We start from the raw sequence: 10,906 nt of genomic DNA, 5'->3' as shown, positions 1-10,906 counted from the left end.
CCGAAAAGATATGGAATGGTCCCATTTCAGGGCGCTACGCTAATCATATTCTAAGTTTACGGATAAGATTATAAACATGTAGCCGTATAAAATCAAAATCTTTTTATACGTACATGCATGTAGCAATCGAATTTCCTACTCATATGAATCTTCGAATCGTGTAAATACACGATAAATATCAAGTGTATTTATCGAGGGGCCGCGTCGCTGTCACTATGAACAGTTGTCATGTTATGTAATTAACGTGCTTAACTTGTGCACTTTATGTTCATTATGTATACGATGTTCAAATGATGAGGGTCAAAAGCTCAGACTCAAGGTCTGCTAACGTGCAATGGAATGCAGCATACTAAGTGTTCGCAGAATTGATAGGGTGAGAAACACAGATTTACGTGCCAAAACCCGGATCATTGACGTGGGCGCCAACATAGCAAGGCTCAAGTGGAATTGGGCAGGACATGTTTGTCGAATGCCGCCAGAGAGATGGACACAGATCACCACAAATTGGGTTCCCGAAGGGCGCAGGCATCGAGGTAACCACGAACTAGATGGCGGGATGATTTAGACAGGTTCCGGCGTGGTTGGCAACAAATGGCTCAGTATGAAAAAAAATGTATACGATGATATTGAGCCTACCAAGGTCACATTCTTTTATCAATGTCGTTAATTCACCTGATCAGTTGCCCGATTCTCATATAATCGAAGTACCTACTTAATGAATTTTCTTAAATTTTTGTCGATGGTTGTTAGTAATTCTTCAAACGAAAAAGTTCGATCGATGCGTTTGCTCGAACGTTTTAACGGCGATTTTTTTATAAAACAGTGCCAACTATTGTTAAATTTTGTCGAAATGGTGTTTTTGTGTGTTGGTATGTTGTTGTTATTTTTGATGCAAAATCTACTGGACGGATATTGATAAAATATAGCACACTGGTAAAATATACTCTGTTTTTTATCCTAATATACATACGGAAGTGATACCTGGGCGTAGCTAGTACAAAATAAAGTAGCTTTCCACTAACATAAAAAACGTGTTGTGTTTTATTTATTTATAACACTTTTATCACGACCTATATAGGATGTGAAAATTATTTTTATGTTTCATCACAAGTACTTCAATTTTGTTGAAATTTTTTTACTAGTGACAACTGACAATCCGTTTTTGTAAATTCAAATTTTCTGGCTGTCTTAGCAAAACCTTCTAAGTACTTCTTAAGGTTCATATCTATTTATCTATTTATCGCTCACAGTGGACGTAGTAAAACTCATTGTAATAATTTTGATTTATATGACGATGTAGGTTGCAATGAGTATTAATTGTAAATTGTTCGCTAAGTAAACTTGAATGCGAAGATCAGAACATGGACTGAATTTATTATTAACTAGCTGTTGCTCGCGGTCCTGCCCGCGGCAAAAAGTAGCCTGTGCTACTTTCCACCTTTCCAACTACACAAAAAATCACAATAAATCATTGCTCCGTTTTGACGTCAAAGAAGAACAAACAGACAAAAACACTACATTTATAATACTAGTACAGAAGTGTGGATATTTCCATGTGGTCCTACACCAAATGGTTGCATAAAAACTTTAAATCAATGGTAAACATTTTTGCAAAACGATGCTTTTTGTCCGAATATTACCAATATAGTTTAGGACATCTTTGATTAAAATTACTTTTGAATATTATCATTAGTCTAAAACATTACTTTGCTGCTATGTAATTAATCATTACTGAAATATTTAGTAAGTCGATAGGATATCGTTATCGACAAGGCACAATTTATCTTGTTGCCTTTAACAGCATCTAGATTATTCAAAATTAATTAAGGCACATAATTTGCCCTAAATATCTAACTTGGGATTGAATATGTACCCACGCACTTCCAAACTAGTTTTGTATTCAATTACCTAAGGTTTGTTGCTGTTAATGGTTTATGAAATTTAAATATATTCTTGTTAGTAGCGTACTGAATTTAACTGGGCATAATTGTATATGGCCTATATGATCTTCAGAAACATCAGCTGAAAAACAAAATGTGTGAGTATATTAGAATTAAGTACCATCTTGCTGGCATAGTTAGTCAAAAATTCAATGTATCTCTTGGTACCTACATCTTAAGTTGCGACTTGGCTCAATTGGCTGATTGTGGGTGTATTTTTTGCATATCAGCCTACACAGAATATAAATTATAGATTGTAATGGAATATTAAAGTTAAGGCATTGATGGCAGAATATTTTTTTTATGTATTGGTTATCTATATATCAGTCAAGTTATTTTTAAAAATAATTTCATGTGTTCCATATTCATGTGAATCGATTGGCGTGTTAGTTTTATATCATTGTCTCCAAGAATAAGTACTTTCTTTGAACATGTTACCTATAGGTGGAAAAATATTTGTTTATCTTTTCACATTAAGCTTTACTCGGGGCCAGTTAATAGATAGGGACAGATTTATACTAGAAGTGGAAAATCTCGATTTGGCCGTACACGTAATTTCAGAACTATGTTGAAACAAAAAACAAATTAATATTATCCGCTGTTTCGATACCAGAGGGGGACAAAAGCTTCTCTAATTAATTTTTAAATGAATATCTTAAAGTATACCCGCGAAGCTTGTAATAATTATGTGTAATATTTAATGAAAACAGTTTAAAACGATAAAGCCTTACACAATTAAAACAAGTGGATAATGAAACTCAACAACTTTATCATCAATCAATTGGGCTAAACCGTGAAAATGGTATGCAACCGGCAAGTGGTTAACATCTTAGATGGGTAGATACATTCGCCGCTAACTCTTTTGTAATACTAGACACACTGCGTAATGGAGAGGTGAGGATAATGTTGTGCTGTGTATTTATCTAATATATTTATTTAAAACTAGCTTTTGCCCGTGACTTCGCCCGCGTTAATTTTCCGGAATGAAAGGTACTCTATGTCCTTCTCCATACTTCAAACAACATGTATGCAAAATTTCAAGAAGATTGGTTGAATAAATAGAGCGTGAACAGGTAACAAACAAACTTACTTTCGCATTTATAATATTAGTTAGGAGTAGGATAGGATTAGGATTTTATCCTAAAAAAATATGCACAGTGTTTAAATTCCTTGCAATTGCAAAACAGTGCTGGGTTAACATGTTGTTGGTACAATCAGCTTCAAAATCAAACTATATTGTATATTGTGAAATAGCGATAGTTTTAAACATTTCTTTTGAAAAATGTCGTAATGCAGAAATTTACGTTGCTCTAGAGCACGGGTAACTGTAAGTCCATTATACAAAAAAGAGTTTTTAATAATATTTTCAAACTTATAAAAGTATGAATCTTTAGTGAGAAGCCGCAACTCCTCATCGTGTGTACGCGCACCTTAATGTCAGTTGTTACGTTATTTATTACTGTATTGTGTCAGGTGTTTGATCAGCTGACGAAAGTGACGTGTTTCTCAATGTTGTACATCCAATTGAACATGGTTATTATCAAATGATGATTATTAAAAATGGCAAATGTTTTCATAAAATACAAGCTATTGCCGGCGGCGTTCCACTTTCTCCTATCTCCACACCAAGAACCACCCCAATCCAATAGTCCGTTTTGACATGGAAAAATGACAAACAAACACTGTCACATTTATATAGTATAAATTTATTAGTAAGCATGGATATTCTCTTTTCAGGGAGATACATTTAAAAACAAACGTAAATCATTTATTGCTGTGAATGCAAGTGACCTCTGCTTAATATTTAATTTATGCATGTATTTTGTATATAGTTATTTCATTTTAAGTGAAATTTTAATTTGTTATGACAATAAGATCTTGGAATCGAAGATCTTATTGTCATAACATTGCTAATCTATACTGAAGGTTGGTGATAGTGTAAGTATTTTAATGGTCTAATCCTTAAAAGGGAGCAAAAAAATTTGCTACATTTAAACTTCAAGATTTAATTTCAATGTTTGTAACGCCTTTATAATGTAATTATTTAAATGTGTTCTTTAAATTGATACTATAAATAAAGAAACTTGAAATAAATAAAGAAATAAAAGAAATATGCACTAAATGAAGGAAGTCATTTAACATACCATTTACAACCTACAAATTGAGAGAACAATTAACTTTGCTATGATTTTGTTGATTTTATGCTGAGATCCGGACTAATTTCGATTAAATGAGTTTTAACGTTACGTGATCATAAAACTAAAAGCTTTTAATCAAATAGGTATAATAACGAATTTGATTCTCTTTCACTAGAAATGACGTGCAAACTAATCTTGTTATTCATAAAAAAAGTGAAGGTATATTTTAAGCTGAAGTATGTTTTGTCAATATTGCATTTTACAAAAATACTTTCGCTTGGAGTATACTTGATCTTTTTTATCAATGATAGTGTAAATCTATAATATTGTTTATCAAAGTTTTGGACAAAACTGTTTCGATTAATTATTTATATTTTTCACTATTTTTAGTATTGCTCACTACTACAGGAAGAAAATCTGTGAGCAATAGCCACTTAATGTTAGTTTATTTGGCGCTATCTCGGTTAGACTGCAACGTGTACGATGTAGTATTTATTTGCCATCTAACAGTTGGAAGCTGTATCTCGACACTTAGTATTGAATATACAAGCGAGCCATTATTATTGACATAATTTACTGCTAATTGCAGTATTGGATACTGTGGATCGGGTAAAATATGTGTACATAATCATCGAGAAACAAGAATTTACAATTTATATTGAGTTCACGAGAAATGTAATATTGATACGATGTTGTACGAATGGTGCTGTTTATGTGAATTTTTATATAAGAGAGGTTTGTATATCATCACATATATATAATGAAAAGACAACTATCACACTTAGGTACCCAGGAAACTATTTGAGTTGTCCCTCGTAAAAATAATGGTTAGAAAGCTTTTACAGAAATAAAGAGAGTACTATATTTTATCGCGTTATATTATATGTAATTTAACTGAATAAAAGGAATAAAGATCCTCATATAAAAAAAAACACTGACAAAGATTTATAAATATATAACAATATGTATGTGCTGTATGGTTTTCCTCGATGGTTAAATTAAACTTAAGGTGAAACCGTGGGGTTCGACTAGTGTCTCATAAACTCGATAATTAACCTTCTCACGCCAGTCTGTCTCTGTACCAAGATCAAGGATAAGCACATCAATTCAAACGACTGTAGATGGGGCAGATAACGATTTCATTATAAATTAAGAAGGATATACAAAGTATATTCTCACGTTAAGTAACTGTAAAGTCTTTTACACGAACATATAGTGTATTATATCTATCTGGCATTTTATCTACGAAATCGGGCGGAATGCGAGTCGAGTGGCAGTTGGCGAGAATGATGGCTGAATATTATGCGAGTCGCCTACACTCGTAGAGTCAATGTATTTTTCTTGGTTTGTAAGTAGTAGATCGTGATTTGAAAATAAAATACGACTACGTTTTACGTGTGCTTCGATCATCAATACCTATAAAAGGTCACAGTTGTAAACTTTTCGTGATGGAGTAAACTCAAATTGCTATTTAAAATAACGTGCGTATTCTAGCTGCTTATCATTCTTTCCACTTCACTTAGGTGTAATTAGGTCAAGGAATTAATTCCTTCTTTTTCTCTTCAAGAGCCATGCTCTTGTTAGCAACTTGTTCTTCAAAACCGTGCAGTTCTATACTCTATTCTCATCTAAGAATAGAAATTCGGATACGAAATGATTTCTTCCGTTAAGTAGTCGTATATGCGCGCTCTATATAAATTAGTTACTCTAACACTCATTGGCTTGCATCTGGGCTGACAAATGTGCCCGGTTCACCCACTAATATGAAGGTGCTCTGGTTTGTACCACGCACTGTTTTTACCCTTGTAAAACAGATTAACAGACATGTTACTCTTTACGGTTTCATTAAGAATTATAACTAACCGAGAGGATATGTCTCGAGCTGTCATTTTTTGTACGTGAAACTTTTTTGGTGGTAGAATTACAATTCCATCAGTGAAATCTAAAAATCGAACCCCGGACCTGGGAGCTTAAATGTGATTATGTTTACTTTAAGTGTAATTATACAGCAGTGACATATATAAGATGAGCAAAATATTTATGATAACAAGTAAGATTTTATTTAAATTTTCCATTTTAATTAACACTTTGAAAGGAAGTTAAAATCTACCACAGGAAATAAATAGCAAAAATAACGACCCGTAAACGTTAGACAATGTCACATTCTTAGTCATTATAAGAACGGAGGTAGCTTACCTCTATTCATATCGATGATTCACTGTTTACTTTGCCGAGTATGTTTTAATCGATAAACTGGAGAGCAAGATTTATCAAGATGACTTCATAAAACGATTGACAAATAACGTTAAAAGCCACAAACCTGTTCAGCCAATCCAGCGAAACCAGATATCGTTACCCCAAGCGTTTTAGACAGACAATTTTGTGGACTTCTTTGGAGTTTTTGGTTGGTTACATTGTCTTTATCTCTCTTAAAAGTATTTTGAACACAGTTTAAACCTTTGTAAATATGTAAAAATGATAGGCACTACGCCAGCGAAGGCATCGATGAATGGTTGTCAGTAGCTTAAATCTACATTACCTATTAATAAAAATGACAATCACAAATAGTTGCTTTGTCACACTTCAAGTAAATACTGTGTCGTGTATCTTTGGTATGTGGATACGTTATGAAATTTAGTTGCGTATTTTGAAGTGTTTGGTGATATCGAAATTTTTATAGGGAGTGGTTTAATTAGGGTCTGGTGTATCTTTCTACTCCTTTCGTAATATGTGTAATCCGAAGTTACTTTGGTACCGAGAATGTTAGGTATGAATATAAAAATAAATCGTTTATAGTATAAATATTTATTTTCCACGTAAACTTAACGATATACTGTGAAATTTTAAATGTTAGTTAAATTTGTGTTATTACAGTACTTTCATTGTTAAAGAAGTAAAAGTATTACTATTAAGATGCATGTAAAATTACGTGATGTTAGGAAGTCAATAAATCGATGCACGATTTGGATTAAATATCAGGACAAAGCAAATTCCGAGTTACTGTGTTGATCAACATGTTGATAACCCATTGTCATAGTAAACAAGATTAAATCGTGATGATTAAACATGTGGCATAAAACATGTATCCACAAAAGGCTGCGTCCACGCAAGTTTTTGGTCCTTGCTCCCCACCACCGCGCGAGGCTATGTTTCCGTACTATGTCATAGCTATCTCTGTCGACGGCGCGCGCGCCCGATCGACCTTAAACGAAACACCATCGATTCATTTTACGCGCTTTTCTGAATGAAAAGTGTACGAAAATATTAAGAAAAGTGTCTTAGTTTTTGTGTTGTTACATAAATTGATATTGTTGTTGAGTATCGTGTTATTGTGACAGTTTAACAAGTGTTTGAGTTTCGCCGGTTGGCGAGTACAATTTACATAAAGGTAATTATGAGAATCAATAATATTACATTAAAGTATTTACATAGAATATAAAATAAATTTTTTAAACCGAGGTTCAGCAGCCAATTAGTAATGCAAAATACAAATATTTTGAACGTTGTTTATGTTGTATTACAATATGAGACTGGTGAGACGAGTATTTAGGTATTGTATTGATTATTCTTTTAAAATTCGTGATTGGTCGTTTATTTTTATACCTAAAAATATAATGAGTAATATATTTTTGGGTACATCTACATTTTTCAAAATAATATCCACTAGACGGGTTAAGGCATTAGATAACTATAAACATTTTTTTAAATATTTTTGGTTTCTTTGGTTATTATTCGTACTGAATTTACCTAAATTATTGAATTTACATAGAAATAATACATCATAAAATATTTTTCAAACATATCACCATTTTTTTCAATACTTTCAATATTTCATTATCTGTTTACGCAAGATGTCGCTACACGCGAAGCAAACCAAACATGTGGATGCGCATGCGATTACTTACACGGTTTCAGCAGAATAGTAATGTCTGATTAACATCACAATTACACCAGTGAAGGGTAACTGGAACAAATGTATGCTATGATTACAATACATATTGGTGATTTCCAAAATTCCGAACCATTTGTTTATATTATTGTTTCCTCTGAAAACTTTACCTGAAATTTACCCCATCACGTGGTTTCAATGCATAGCATATTTGGATCACACTATCTATATGTGAAAACCGAATGAAAATCCGTGGTGTAGTTTTTAAGTTTATCGTGAACAGATTGACAGACGTGACAGAGGACTTGTTTTATAATATGTAAGGATAAGTATGTACTTAAATATATAGCAAGTTAAAGAAGCCTATATTAAAATCGGAAGCGGAGGTCTGGAATGTATATTTTTAGACAATTCAATAAAAAGTTACAGAACAATAGCTATTGTGTTCTAATAGCGTTCAGCGTTTGTGGAATTATTTCAAGAGTTTTCGATAAACATGCAGTGGGCAGTACTTATATGCACTGACATTTCTTGTAAGGTGTTTGGCGTATCATGTATCTGACCTAGATTTTATTTTATTCATGTTAACTATTAACGGTGAGGAAGCGATGGTGGTCCTATGGTTAAGACGCACGAATGTGAACTGAAAAGTCCCAGGTTCGAATCCTTCTCGTGCCACATGTTTGTATACTAACCTGACTATAGAAGTTTTTATCAATAACCACTTGCATCCGATGAAGGAGAAATATCAATATTTATCATTTAGTATGTAAAATAAATAATGTAAACCACTTAGAAATGTATTGTGTGTGTTTCACGTAATGCAACGTCCTCAGCCACGAGGAATACGACTATGAAAGACTATAAAAAGAAGAAACAATAACTAGGCGTTACTTATTTGTCCAAATGACGCAAAATGTCCAAATAGATTTTCCGGTGAAGATATGGCATGCTTGGCAATGACATAACTTACCCACATAAATACATAATAAGACTATGTTATAACATTCATACATGTATGTAGGTGTCGTCCTAAATAGCGACGAAACTAGTCGATTAATAAAGTATTAATTTGTTATATTGTAATATTGTTGTTAATAATTAACTTTATTTACTGTTTTAATACTATGTGAGTGACATTCCTGCGAGTTAAGTCACGGTAAAACGCTCGTTTATGCGATATTTTATATGTTATACAAACGGATTTTCACTGAAAATATTCTCTGCATTGAAAGTAGGATAAATCCATAGAACACTAATTGACATATTCAACAACCTATATTATTTCAATATCTATGGGATTCTTATTATATAATGCAATGTTCACACATGATGATGTACTGTGATGATCAGGAAATGAAAAAATATGGAGGTTAAGTATTAACTTGCAATTAGTTATTGCAAAGCTACTAAATTATGTCTTATCTCATAGTCTCGTCGCGTTATAAAATGTTAAGTAGGCATTCAAGTGTCAAGGAATAAATAAGGAAAATTCTTTAGCAAAATTAATTCAATATGCGTGCGGAATAACAAAGCGGATAAATATACAACATTTATAGACCGATTTTTTATTTTTGGAGAGACGATGAGTTGGGTTATCAGAAAGCTATGTTATGACGCACTATAAAAAAATAATAACAAATATACTTTATTCGCTCTTTACAAAATTTGCTTGGTCTATGTGGAGATCTTGGATCTAAAGCTAAATAGATTTTTTGCATTGGACGATACAAAACCGTGCGGCACAGTCTATGAATTTGATATATGTGGGAACAGCTAAAGTTTACTGGATACTATTATTCGTAGACATATGAAACAATTACATACTATAGTAAAATGTATAATGTTATCACTGGCACTCATTCATTATACTTGCACAGAGAATGAGCTTGAACACGATAGGCAGTTACGAAATCCCATGTGGTTGTGACACTACAATTTGATAATACAGGTGTGTTTGAGATCGGTATAGTCTTTTATGTTTGCTGTATGGATATTGCAATAGAAAAGGAGTCTATGTTTTAATAGAAATAATATTTTAATACCGAATATTATTTATCGGGTGAATTGTTACATACTTCAAGAGAAATCGCCGTAATTTTCGTAGTAGGTACATATAAAGAATATGTTCCTAATCATCCACCTAACTACCTTTGATTTTTCTATTTCTACAAGGAACCGACCGAGGAAAGTGTAATTTTTGTTTATTGCATTTTTTTTTTCAATGTTTCAGTTGTTTTAGTTTTCTTTCTGAGTCGTAAGTCATGGGAACAAATTGTAATAATTAAACCTCACTAATTACTATATTTATTATAACAACTCTTGTATATGTGTGCTTGTGTGCATTTCTTTTTATGTGCCACCTTTTCCTCATTAGTTAATATTCACGTAATAAATTGACGCAACCGGATCTGTCGGCCTACAAACTTTAGGAACCATCAATCGCAAAAGTTTTTCTTTTATTACAACTGGAAGACACACGCTAATTGAAAAATAATTAGGAAACAGATTTCTAATACGATCGATTGAAGGATACTGCCTATAATTTATGTACTTTTCTTTGGTTATTGACGCACGCGAATTGAAATATAATTTGTAGGTTTCCCAAACAACTAACTTCAAGGTTACGACTGCAAATAAAATTAATGCATCCTACTTATTACTAAATCCGCAAAAATATCCTGATAGTGTATTTACAAGTATAGTAGATTTGTTAGTATTACATACTCATATTTTATGAGTATGAAATGTATATTTCAAATATACATTTCACACTCATAAAATATGATATACGTACTCAATATAAAAAAGTTACCTTTCTCGTCAGTCTGTTTCTACTATGAAACCACGCAACTGATTTTAATGAAGTTTTCTTTATTTCCGTACGTTTATGCATAGGTACATAAATGACCAGTTCGCTAGACTAGTTACTTAAAACG

General features: G+C 32.5%; 1 protein-coding gene across 1 annotated transcript in view; it reads left to right on the top strand.

Annotated features, from left to right (window-relative positions):
- The first annotated feature begins 7,240 nt into the window (after positions 1 to 7,240).
- chas (chascon) overlaps positions 7,241 to 10,906 on the top strand; it is an 80,657-nt gene continuing 76,991 nt past the window's right edge. Inside the window, exon 1 of the mRNA XM_053753327.2 lies at positions 7,241 to 7,466. The gene's annotated coding sequence lies outside the window, so the exon portion shown is untranslated. The remainder of the gene's footprint in view (positions 7,467 to 10,906) is intronic.

The sequence above is a fragment of the Plodia interpunctella genome, chromosome 13 (assembly GCF_027563975.2).
Source record: "Plodia interpunctella isolate USDA-ARS_2022_Savannah chromosome 13, ilPloInte3.2, whole genome shotgun sequence".
NCBI classification, from domain to species: Eukaryota; Metazoa; Arthropoda; class Insecta; order Lepidoptera; family Pyralidae; genus Plodia; species Plodia interpunctella.
The sequence above is the reverse complement of the archived record's forward strand: the minus strand, read 5'-3'. Positions and strand labels throughout refer to the sequence as shown.